This window comes from Gavia stellata, chromosome 3 (genome assembly GCF_030936135.1).
Source record: "Gavia stellata isolate bGavSte3 chromosome 3, bGavSte3.hap2, whole genome shotgun sequence".
Classification (NCBI taxonomy): Eukaryota; Metazoa; Chordata; class Aves; order Gaviiformes; family Gaviidae; genus Gavia; species Gavia stellata.
This window is the reverse complement of record NC_082596.1, coordinates 45,237,018-45,249,939: the sequence shown is the minus strand read 5'-3', so window position 1 is coordinate 45,249,939 and position 12,922 is coordinate 45,237,018.

The following is a 12,922-nucleotide window of genomic DNA, read 5'->3' as shown; positions in this document are numbered from 1 at the left end:
TTCCATTAAGGGAATTCACTGGAAAGCACTTAGGTCTATCATCAGCCAAAATGAGACTTGAGACTCAAACTATAATTTTACTTTAACAAATATAGACATGGAAATATCCACATTGAATAGTCTTCCTTAGAGAAGTATCTGCTGCATTTGGCATTTTGCAGTATGTACTAATTTAATGACAAAATATACATGCACACTAATACTTAGTATAATAATGAATTGTCTCAGTTGTCTTTTTCATGCTCCTAAACATAGCAGACATAGTGCTGACAGTTTCTTCTGATGAAGGGGGTTAAAGAGAACTAAAGCCTTGATATCACGTGTCTTAGAAATACTCTTTGTCCAAAAGCTTTTTAACATATGAATAGAAGAGACACCATTTACACACAAGATCCTACCAAACAAGAATTATGTTTGGACACACAAGAGAGGAAATCAGCTGCCTGACCCTCAGCTGTCCTTTTAAGCAAATCCACCATGAGAGAACATCCAACAGTTAAGCATGCCAAGATAACAGCCAGGAAAAAAAGCTAAAATTATTAGGATCCAGATGGTATTATAGGGAAAAATACATACACGTATTTTGCATTGGGGTCACACTGTTGCTAAGCAATTCCATTGGTGTTAGCTCTCTGCCAGAGTAATTAGAAGGGCAGGGTAAAGACGACATATTAAATACCAAACATATAATATGATTGCCTCCAACATTATAGTTCTCTTTAAAACAAATTGATATCTATGAAATCCACATGCTGAATTAGGGAATAAACACATTTTCTGTTCTCATTGGGATTATAATTTAAAAGCTTAAGTATTAAAGTAGTAAGCATTCACAATCAAAACAAGCAGAGTCTGTTTTATAGATCTGATAGACACCAATGAGAGCAAAAAATTGGTGATAATGCCAATAAAGTAGTTAATTGCAAAAAATATTTATTTTTGTGTAAGTAGTGCTTCTATATAATCTGTGCTCAACATTCAGGTTGGAAGAAAGATTATCTGCAATAAATGGGTCAGCCTCCAGTGAACTTGCTAAGAATTCAGAATTAAAGATTCAAAGTTATGGTAATTCAAACAAACACCACAAATCTTTTTTAATGCTAGAAGGAGAAATAATTGCAAAAAATTTATATTTTCTAACTGAAAAATTCTTTTTGCCAAGACACACCATCATATGTCATTGATGGCATCATTTGTTTCCTGCTTTCAAACAAAATCTTTCTGAGAAGGGTTCCGCATCTTATTTCCACACTAGTTCTCTCCAAGTACATGAAATGGCCAAAGTTAATTTCTGCCTTCTATAATCTCCTTCATACTACCAGAATGGCAGGCACAGTCTGACGCTAAATATGTATTGCCCCAAGCCATTACTTATAATGCAGTTTGAAGATTGTATTTAAAATATTGGTTTCAGATTTTTCAAATGAAAAAGGGATGGACAGTGGTGTTTTTTCCAATTATTTTATTCAAGAAAAGATCAGCTTTAAACAGCTGCACACCCCACTGCTTCAAAGAAAATAGTAAAGAGGAATTATTGCGTATTATGGTATTCAGCTGAAAATAACAAAATTTTGAAGTTCCAAAAAGTATTGTTTTCATGCATATTTCATTACTTTTAAGAGGAAACTTTCATAGTAGGGTTTTGTTATTATGTTTGATTGCTTTCCTAAGAAGAAAGGTGTTGATTTTCCTATTTTTCTGATGAAATAAAAAACATTTTGAGAAGAGTTTTCAAATGAATCAAAGGGCAGTTTCTCTTGGAGTTAGATCCCATATTTTTATCATGCCAATGTTATTTTAAAACAAAATGTATTCATTATTATATTCTCTCCTTATTCTGCACCTTAATAATTTCTTTTAACATTTCTGGAGATATGCATGACTAAAAGGGCAAGGAGTTTATACCTGTGTCTTTCAAAACTTGTATAAATCTAGGAAAAAAAAGAAAATTATCAAGTGTTTGAAGGCTTACATAACACACTGAAAATAAAATTAATAAGTGCCTCTTCTCTACTATGGATCCTTTGTTTTTTAAAAAGATTGCAAAAATAAAAGGAATTGTGTCAGGTTTTACTTTATTTGCCATAGGAATTTTCATACCATACCTCCTGATTATCTCCTAGTTAAATAATACAAGGTGTAAGATACTGCAATAATCTATGACAGAAGTGTGCTAATACTTTTATTTGTTACCAGAGTTATTTGAAAACATGTGATTAACCTTTAAAAATAGTGAAATAGCATTTGTACTGCCCTCATTTAAAACTTACATGCAATAAGAGCAAAATAGCAGAAAATGAAATGCTTTTTCCTAATCCTAAATGTTAAATGCAAATCCCAATTTTCAATTGATGTGCAAGATGAGCAACATATTAGTAGGAAAACACTTTTAGTTGAGTGTGCACCTGGTTGAAGGAATGTAATCTTTTAAACTGTGTTTATTAAGAAATTGAAGAATTACTTCACCAGTCTTCTTATGAATTTGACCTGTCAGCATACTAATATGAATAAACACTGGTGTTCTCCATTTCTTTAACATCTATAGATTTTCCTGTAAGTATATTTACATTACAGAATGCTAAATGTAGAAAAATATAATAATGTACATACAGTGCACTGTTTCCACTGGTGTACATATAGAGAATTTTTGCAAAATCATTCATACCTTTTAACTATAAAAGCCTGCTGAATTCATTCGAGCTTGTCATACATTAAAAAAAGAACCATAATAGCAGAAAGCATTGACAGGTTTTGTGCAAGGATCTGAAAATTTGTCAGAAATCAACAAGGATGCAGAGAGACTAAATACAGTATTACTCAAATCTTTAGTGCAAAGACTGTTTACAAGATTATCTTAATCAGTTCCAAAATTGTGCAAAGCTGTTTCACTAAATACAAGCAGTAAGTATATGTGTTTAACATGCATGTAAGAATCTATCTGGCTGTCTACATATAGGCAGGGAAAGAGAAACAAGGGAGAGGGAGATCTCCATGTGCAAGTATCTACATACAGACATATAAAAGAAAACCAGTATTTACAAAGGGTTATCTTGCTGTTAGGTCTCAAATCATGCACGTCATTTCCCTTTCTAAGTAGAGGAACTAATCATCTGTTACGTTAGTTCGCTGTTAAGTCTGGCTATCTTAATAACAAGCAAAATGTACCATTAATGCACCCATGGTGTATACCTACACTTGGGGTTTAAATCCATCTGGAAGCATAATTAAAAAATGTGCTTGAGAGATGGCTGAAAATCTTATTCCCATGTAAAAGTGCAGTGGGGAAGATGTGCAGATGCATTTTTCTACATAGATAAGTCAGTGTCTTATACAGAGAGCATGTATAAGGTCTCATCCCAAAATAAATAAAAAAAATAACAGGCACAAGCTATAAGAAATTTGGAATAGAAAGTTTTGGAAGTCGCTTAACTACACTGTTAAAAAAAAAAAAATTAGTCCTGTTTTTACTATAAGTGATACAAACTTACCTTAAATCCATTAACTTCAGTCAGGAAATGTGAGGCCAGGAGTGAAAAATCTCAAGTCATTTTCCCAAAAGTAAAGCTTTCTCAGGCATTTCTCTGAATTATTTTTGAGAACTTTGTCCTGTGAGGTACCTAACTTCACAATATTTTTAGGTTATTCAGTACCCTCAGCCAACAAACACACACTCTCACATCATTAAGCTGTCATGGCTCTTTCAATAACATCAGTTTTATTCAATTTTATGGCGCTAAGAAGAAACATTTCATTTAAGATATTGCTTGTTAAAAGAAGATGAAAAAATATTTCTATCCCATGGACTAAGCGGTGGACTGACAAGACTACAATCCATTTCAAATATATTTCAAAGCTGCTAGCAAAATATTTGCAGTGCTCTACATCAGTATGTATCATTTTTTGATTCCCCAAAGGACTGCTTCAGGAGCTGTCCTTTGACTATGAGACTATTCAATAATACTTTGGCTCCATGGATTTCTCTTGCCAGCATTCTTTGTAGATTTTTCTGAGTCTGATGGGAAAAAAAAGAACAGCTACTAACATCCACCAGTTATTATAGTTCCCTCTGCATTTCTCATGACTGCTACTGGAATATGACAGTAAAGATGAACATGAATCTCTCATGATTCAATAACCAGAGGAGCAAGGATAGTGTGGCTTTTGTCAACAATGGGAGGAAACTTTGCAGTGAAATATTTTGCAAAGATTACAGAGACTGTGTCGAGCTTTTTAAACTTCATATTTAAAGAGGGCTGAGAGGTCTTCCCCTAACTTTTTCCACCACCGCTGCATCAAAAACAGTCCACAGATTTGACTGATAGATTTTATTTCAAATAAGCCATAATCAGTATTCACTTTGGTAAATGTTACAAAAATCATACAGCACTTAAAATTGCTTAATTTTTAATACAAGATGGTTTTAACAAGACTTTTTACACTAACTGAATAAAATGCAATTGTCCAGCTAAGACATCACATGAAAAAAAAAATTCTTTGCTTAATCTTTCACTAGTAGATAACAGGTAAGGGTTAAATACTGTTTGACATAAACATTATTGTCATGACTGAAATCAAAATGAGTTGCAGGAATAACGTAGGAATTTCCCTACATCAGATCTTCTTTCAGTCTGTAATTGCCTTTTCAAGGAAGATGAAAGATGTGTAAAATACTGGAAGGTTATCTGTTCATCTGTAAAAACAAACAAACCAAACAAAATCAAATAAATAAGGTGCCCACTAAGTGGGACAAAGGCTTAGTTAGGGCACTATGCTTCTAGCAATCATAGAAGTCAAAACAAAGCAGAGCTTCAAGTCAACAGTCAGTTACAGGATCTATTTGACAAAAATAGAAATAATACATGGGGAAATTGTAAAAATAGATAAAGGAAACTGAAAAACATTTTAAATGAAAAGAAAATATCAAAACAACTGTATGTATCAATACTTGCTTTACAATGGGTTTGTCTACACTTAGAACCTAAAAACCTGTTATTAAAATAGAACATTAAGGCATGTTTACTTCTTTATCTACTACTCCTACAACTACTGCAGTTAATGCAAGAATTTATCCTTAAAATAGTGTTAAAAACATCTTTCTTGAGAGTTTTATAACACCTTTTTCATTACTTGAGGAAACAAGCTTCCCAGGAAAAAAACAGGAAACTATGCATTTGCATTCATATATGCAAATCAACCAAATCCCATTTTATCTATAGGCATTGAAAAATAAAAGCAAGATTGTTGCTTCACTAATACGACTGATAACATTTCCATTGATTGTCCTTGTGTCGAAAGCTTTATTCAAAAGGCATAAACATAGACAATATAAAACCATAGCTTCTGTCAAAATGTGGACAATGTTTCCTGACTATCATTTTAAGAACAATATTCTCAATTTTAAAGAGTATAAATACTGTCAATTCTTGCTGGATTCTTTATTAATTATTATTTAAAATTAAGTTACTGATGTTTTTCTGGATTAGGTGACAAAAATCAAACATATTACTCTTTTCAAAATAAACCACCTATAAAAAACCACAAATGCATGCCAAAATTAAAATAACTTGGAGTAGCTTTTCTGTCATGGCTTTTTGGTTATTATTACCCTATACAACCTCTTAAAAACAACATCTGGGCCAGACACGGGTCTGGTATCAAATTTCAAAGAATGCCTCTGCTGCAGATTCATAGATATGCTAATATTTGTTTAAATACATATGAATTTGTAACATACTTTTCACTATTTATGAAAATGTTTCAAGGAATGAGGTTGTATGTTTTCCTTGTTCTTTGTTAAGTGATCAATAATGTGGCAGCATGTGGTGTTTCAAGTTTCCAAGCAATTATGTCTAGGAGAGAAGACAAGAATTATGAAGTTAGCAGTTTCCAGTAACCCAGTATGGTTGGTAGCATCTGCTTGATCTATGAAGGTCTGTCTAGTGAAAGACATTTTATGTTCATATTGTCCCGGCAAGTATTCCAGGGTGTAATACTAGAAGAGAATACTAATTAGCAATTACCATGTTATTAAACTTACATTTTGGGTGGCCACTGCATTACTCTATGCCCTGTTCCTGTCCCTGGCCTTCAACATTGGATAGATCCTGCTTTGAGTCAAAGGTTATTAACATTGCCCAAGTAGGAAACTGAGACTGGGGGCCTCCTCAGCTATACATATTACTGGCTCTATTATTCAGTTTCTGTGTGGTCCTGATAATGCATTTAACTTACTGTTTTCTGTTTCCCCATCTCTAAAATTAAGATAATAATTAGATACCTATTTCACAGAGTAGCCTAAAGATTCGTTAATATTTGCAAAATTCTTTCAGAATATAAAGTTCTATATAAATGCTAATCATTCTTATTAAATTAACTTGGTTCTGGCAGGATATGCTAAACACATGGGAAAGAAGAAAGCTTTCAGTAGTCATAGGAAGAGTAGAGGAAGAAAAAAGGAAAGGAAGAACACAGGTACGAACAGGCATATCTGCTGGCTTATTCTCAGTGGTCAGTTTCTCTGGAGCCTCATTCTGTTGGTTAATGAGATTAAATACCAGATTTTTTTCAATAGTGATTGCAAACAGTTTTCTGAAAGCAAATTAACTTCTGAGAAAGAGAAGAGGCAATAGTGCCTTGTTATTCACTGTATTCTTGCTGTGTTCTCTAATATTTCACTAACTAGCACAGTTGTCTACGTGTTCCTCCTGGGTGGCCCACCCCCGCATTTACCTTGTGTGCACTTTCTTTTGCATTTGAGCTCCACCAGGAACCCCACGTTCATCCTCACTGGCCCTCTGCCACACTGGTTTGATTTCCTATGCATTGGAATGGGCTGCTCTTGTGGTTTGAGGAGGATGTCCTTGAAGATCGAGTAACTCTCCCAGGCCCTTTGCCCTCCAGGGCAGTGTCTGGTGGGATCCTGCCAAACAGAGCCCTGAACAAGCTGAAATATGTTCTCCTGAAGTCTGGCATTGTAACTTGCTGTTTGTCTAGCTCATTTCCCACAGCACATGGTGACTGAACAGAAAGTTCAACACATAGAGAACAAATAAATTAGTGTAGAATATGGAAGCAGGTTAGTGCTGTTGTGTGAATTAGTAGCACATAACAGAAAAAAAGAATAAAGAGACTGTAGAAGAACAAAAGAGATAAGGATTGGTCAGGGTTAGATGAAGCTATGCATTTTCTCCATATGTTCACATTTACTGAGTTTTAATTCTACTAGTGAAGAAGAGTGATTTAATTATACAACTTTATGGTTTGAGACATAACATTATTAAAGCCAGCATTGTAATAAATTATTTTAGTTTTCTCTAGCCATCCAGCTATGACTATTTTTCCATTTGCATTTATGTAAAATTAGAAGAATAATGTATAAATCAAATGGATGAAGCTAGTATTTTAATCTCTGAAGTTATCAGAAATATAAACATTACAAAAATGATACAGCATTTTTACCCTGGAATCTTTCTCTATTTACTACAGGCTGTGCTTTGTACTACTTTTTTAATCTAGGTCATTGTAGAAACTTTTTCAAGATTATCACATGGATAATACACACATGGACCTGTTAAACTTTGGTTTTTTGTATTTTTCTCACCTGACTGCTGAGTTTTCTCATCTTTTTTTTCTGATTCAAGCCACTGTAAGGTCCTGTAAATCATCTTCACAGTATTTCCATCTCTTCTTGCATCTCAGGCTTTCTTTGCAACACTAGTGAGTATTAGCACGTGTTGTCATGATCTACTTCATGTCTCATTCTATCTGCCCATAAGCTTCTATAGGCACATGGTTTTTTAAGCAGACCCCATCCTTTTTGTCTAAATCAAATTTCGTATATCAGAACTATCCCTGAAACTTCTGCTGTTTGGTTTTAGGTTTAATGTAGGTTTATACAAGTGCTACTGACAGAATATAAGTAGCACTATTAGATATCTCTGCCCTTTGCCTTTATTTGTTTATCTGAAGCTTCTTAATGTGATCTGTATATGCAATACTAGGAATTAGGATGATCACAGTTTTAGAATGACAGTGAAGCACCTTGTATGCTATCAGGAGGTTGTAATTTTTTGGATGTTCCTTACCTGTGCAAGTGGGAATAAAGGAGAAATATTACGCCTCTGTAACAATAACCATTTGCCCACAGGTGCCGCAAAGCTAAAAGCATAAATCTTTAAAAGTTTGACTAAAAGAACCAGGGTCCCCCAGCAGTTTCTCTAACAATCACAAAATTTTTTAAGTGGGCATGCAACACACATCAGCCAATGAGCTATACATCAGCACTTTCAGATCACGTTTTCAGTGCCATTTACATGAATTACTAAGAAGGAATGACAATATGATTAGATGCATGTAAACATTCTGTGGTTGCATTTGGCCTGGTAGTATCTTCCATTGACACATATATGTATATTCACTGGAAGTATGTGAATTATTTGTAATTACAGATGGAAAGTTTGCAGTGTAAACATTGACACATTTTCATGCCTAGAAATTGAGTTTTGTTAAATTCTTTTCAAGTAATTCTGTTTTCCCCACAAACTTGAATAAAATACCACACTTCTTGGAAATACAAAAGGATGCTAAATGAAATTATGCAGATATTCACAAATAAATGTCTGCAGTCCTAAATCTCATCATAAAATTGAATTGGACAAGCCTTTGTTCCTCAGTCAATTAGAGATAGAACATCTGACAAATATCATGAACAAACACTATCATCGACTTCGGTAAAGTTTCCCAAAGGAAGAACAGCTATTTGCATTTGCAGATTTTCACTTCATTTAAAATTTAAACACAAGTTAACCTTAACAAAGATTATAGTCACTTCACAACCTTCTCTGACTTTGAAACAAAGTAATAAATTGTCTTCTTATTACTCAAAGACATGCGTAAAATCTTCCATCGATCATAAAATTGTCAAACCCTTGCTGAAGCTCTCAAGTAAATTTTACTTTGGTGGGTTTGAATATAAAAATAGACATGCCTTTCCTCTGAAATATGTGTGCTCTTTTAATCTGGCTGATATCAAGAACAGTGAGATAAGGATCTTCACAAAGAAGTTTATTTTGTGGAGAGGTGATAACAAAATGTTTACTTTTCTGTTAAGAAACACAAGCTGAATAGTTTTGGATTTGAGACCAAGATATGATTACATTTTACTAAAAATCATAGTACAGTTTTTAATCTGGCCTTGACAAAGATACAGTCTAGATAATTTGCATTTATATGATTTCCGACCTTGGTCACAAAATGTAAAAGTTAATGGGAAACAGTCCCAGAGGTTCCTGGAGTGTGGGGAAGATAAATTCCTGACACAGCTGGTAAGCGAGCCTACCAGGGGAGGTGCCCTGCTTGACCTGCTGTTTACAAACAGAGAGGGTCTGGTGGGAGAAGTGAAGGTCAGAGGCTGTCTTGGGTTTAGCAAATGATAGAATTCTCAATTCTTGGTGAAATAAGGCGGGGGGGGGGGTCAGCAATACCACTACGATGGACTTCCGAAGGGCAGACTTTGGCCTGTTCAGGACACTGCTTGAGAGGGTCCCTTGGGAGACGTTCCTGAAGGTCAAAGGTGTCCAGGAAGGCTGGGCCTTCCTCAAGAAGGAAATCTTAAAGGCGCAGGAGCAGGCAGTCCCCATGCGCCGTAAGAAGAGCCGGTGGGGAAGACGAACGGCCGGGCTGAACAAGGAGCTTTTGCTGGGACTCAAGAAAAAAAGGAGTTTATCACCTTTGGAAGAAGGGGCAGGCAACTGAAGGAGAGTACAAGGATCTCGTTAGGTCATGCAGAGAGGGAATTAGAAAGGCAAAGCCCAGCTAGAGCTCAGTCTGGCCATGGTCGTAAGGGATAACGAAAAATGTTTTTTCAAATACATTGACAAGAAAAAGAGACCCAAGGAGAATTTCCATACTTTACTGGATGTGGAATGGAACATTGTCACCAAGGAAGAGGAAAAGGCTGAGGTACTTAATGCCTTCTTTGCCTCAGTCTTTAATAGCCACACCAGGTATCCTCAGGGTATCCATCTCCCTGAGCTGGAAGACAAGGATGGAGAGCAAAATAAACTCCCCAGGATCCAGGAGGAAGCAGTTAACGACCTGCTATGCCACCTGGACACTCACAAGTCTATGGGGCCTGATGGCATCCACCCAAGGGTGCTGAGGGAGCTGGTGGAGGAGCTTGCCAAGCCACTCTCCATCATTTATCAACAGTCCTGGTTAACAGGGGAGGTCCCAGCCGACTGGAGGCTTGCCAATGTAACGCCCATCTACAAGAAGGGTCGGAAGGAGAATCCGGGGAACTACAGGCCTGTCAGCCTGACCTCGGTGCCAGGGAAGATTATGGAGAGGCTCATCTTGAGGGCGCTCACAGGGCATGTGCAGGACAACCAAAGGATCAGGCCCAGCCAGCACGGGGTCATGAAGGGCAGGTCCTGCTTGACCAACCTGATCTCCTTCTATGACCAGGTGACCCGCCTAGTGGATGAGGGAAAGGCTGTCGACGTTGTCTTCCTGGACTTTAGTAAAGCCTTTGACACTGTCTCCCACAGTATTCTCCTGGAGAAGCTGGCGTCTCGTGGCTTAGACAGGTGCACTCTTCGCTGGGTAAAAAACGGGCTGGATGGCCGAGCCCAGAGAGTTGTGGTGAATGGGGTGAAATCCAGTTGGCGGCCAGTCACAAGCGGAGTCCCCCAGGGCTCAGTTTTGGGGCCGGTCTTGTTTAATGTCTTCATTGATGATCTGGATGAGGGGATAGAGTGCTCCCTCAGCAAGTTTGCAGACGACACCAAGTTGGGAGGGAGTGTTGATCTGCTCAAGGGTAGGAAGGCTCTGCAGAGGGATCTGGACAGGCTGGATCAATGGGCTGAGGCCAGTTGTATACAGTTCAACAAGGCCAGGTGCCGTGTCCTGCACTTTGGTCACAACAACCCCAGGCAACATTACAGGCTTGGGGATGAGTGGCTGGAAAGCTGCCTGGCAGAAAAGGAACCTGGGGGTGTTGATTGACAGCCGTCTGAAGATGAGCCAGCAGTGTGCCCAGGTGGCCAAGAAGGCCAACAGCATCCTGGCCTGTATCAGAAACAGTGTGGCCAGCAGGAGTAGGGAGGTGATCATGCCCCTGTACTCCACGCTGGGGAGGCCACACCTCGATTACTGTGTTCATTTTTGGGCCCCTCACTACAAGAAGGACATTGAGGTGCTGGAGCATGTTCAGCGAAGGGCAACGAAGCTGGTGAGGGGTCTGGAGCACAAGTCTTGTGAGGAGCGGCTGAGGGAACTGGGGTTGTTCAGTCTGGAGAAGAGGATCCTCAGGGGAGACCTCATCACTACAATTACCTGAAAGGGGGTTGCAGAGAAGTGGGTGTTGGTCTCTTCTCCCAAGTGACGAACGACAGGGCAAGAGGAAATGGCCTCAAGTTGCACCAGGGGAGCTTTAGGCTGGATATTAGGAAAAATGTCTTTACTGAGAGTGGTGGAAGCACTGGAACAGGCTGCCCAGGGAGGTGGTGGAGTCACCCTCACTGGAGATGTTCAAGGAACGTGTGGACGTGGTATTGTGGGACATGGTTTAGTGGGCATGGTGGTGTTGGGTTGATGGTTGGACTTGATGATCTTACAGGTCTTTTCCAGCCTTAATGATTCTGTGATTTTGTGTTTCTGTGATATCACAGAGACATTCAAGACAATATACTGTAAGTATCAAACATGGAGATAAGGAAGAGTGCTGCAAGGCAATGTTCTGTAGGATGTTAGAGCAAAATGGTCCCTTCTGAGAAACAGCATGCTCACAACTACATATTTTTTGCTTACTGAAGGAATTAAAAATACAAAACTAATCCCTAAGGCAAGTTAGAGCAGGTTTTACGTTGCCTAAGCAGGATCAAAAGCAAATCAGATTCGAATGCCTAGGTCAGGCAAAAGCTGGAATAAAATCAAAGCTTTCACTTTCCAGATTCCTCCCTATGCTCTAGTAAAGTTAGAAGATATCTCAAGAACCCTTAATTTTGGAAACACAAACACTACAGCAAGATACACATAGTACGTATCAAATCTCCTTGGTGCATAGTAAATCTTGGGCTATAGGATCCACACAATGACATGATGTGGCAAAGCGATTTAATTGCGTTGTTAACTCTTTTAACACTTGGACTTTGATGGCAGCAAATTTGGCACATTGTGGGTTTTAGTAGAACAAAGCATGTTGCTTTGTTCCTGTCACTCCTATTTGCCATATCTTGAAGTAAATTGTCCTGAGCAAGGGCCCCGCATGCCCTGCTCAAACGTCCTGCTTTTCCCCTCAGTGCCATCTTCCTTACGTACAGGCACATGCAGTGAAGATGATGTTGCCTGCCACAATGAACTAGTATTATAAATTTACGTACTTTTTCTCTATGAATTTTAGTATAATGACCAACAATTCATTGAATTATAAGCATTCTTCTTTTTTTTTCATTTCTAAGATTTTTTTCATTTCTAAGAATCCCCAAGTGATTTAAATATCATATAAACCCTTTACTTTAAATGGAAAACAAGAGCCAGTAGTGTGTGTGTGGGGGGAACCAACAAAAAAAAAAAAAAAAACAAAAAGCAAAACACAAACCAAGAACATTATTAGAAAGCCTAAATTTCACATAAATGCATGTGTGGAAAGGTTGAAAGTGATTATTGTGAGGCTTTGCAATAAATGATAGATTTCCTCTTATGAAATGTGCATTTAAATTGTTCAAAGAGTGCTTTGGCATATACTGTTTATATAAAGGTTTTCCTTAGAGGAAACTAAGGAGCAGATGTATAACACTATGAAGCAGAAATCCTAGAAAAGGTATATGCAGGATGTTGAGTGAAAGAAGGGATAGAAAAAATCAGAAGGCCATCTACAACACTAATGGTGTACTTGATGATTTTGAATAATTAACTTTATTAG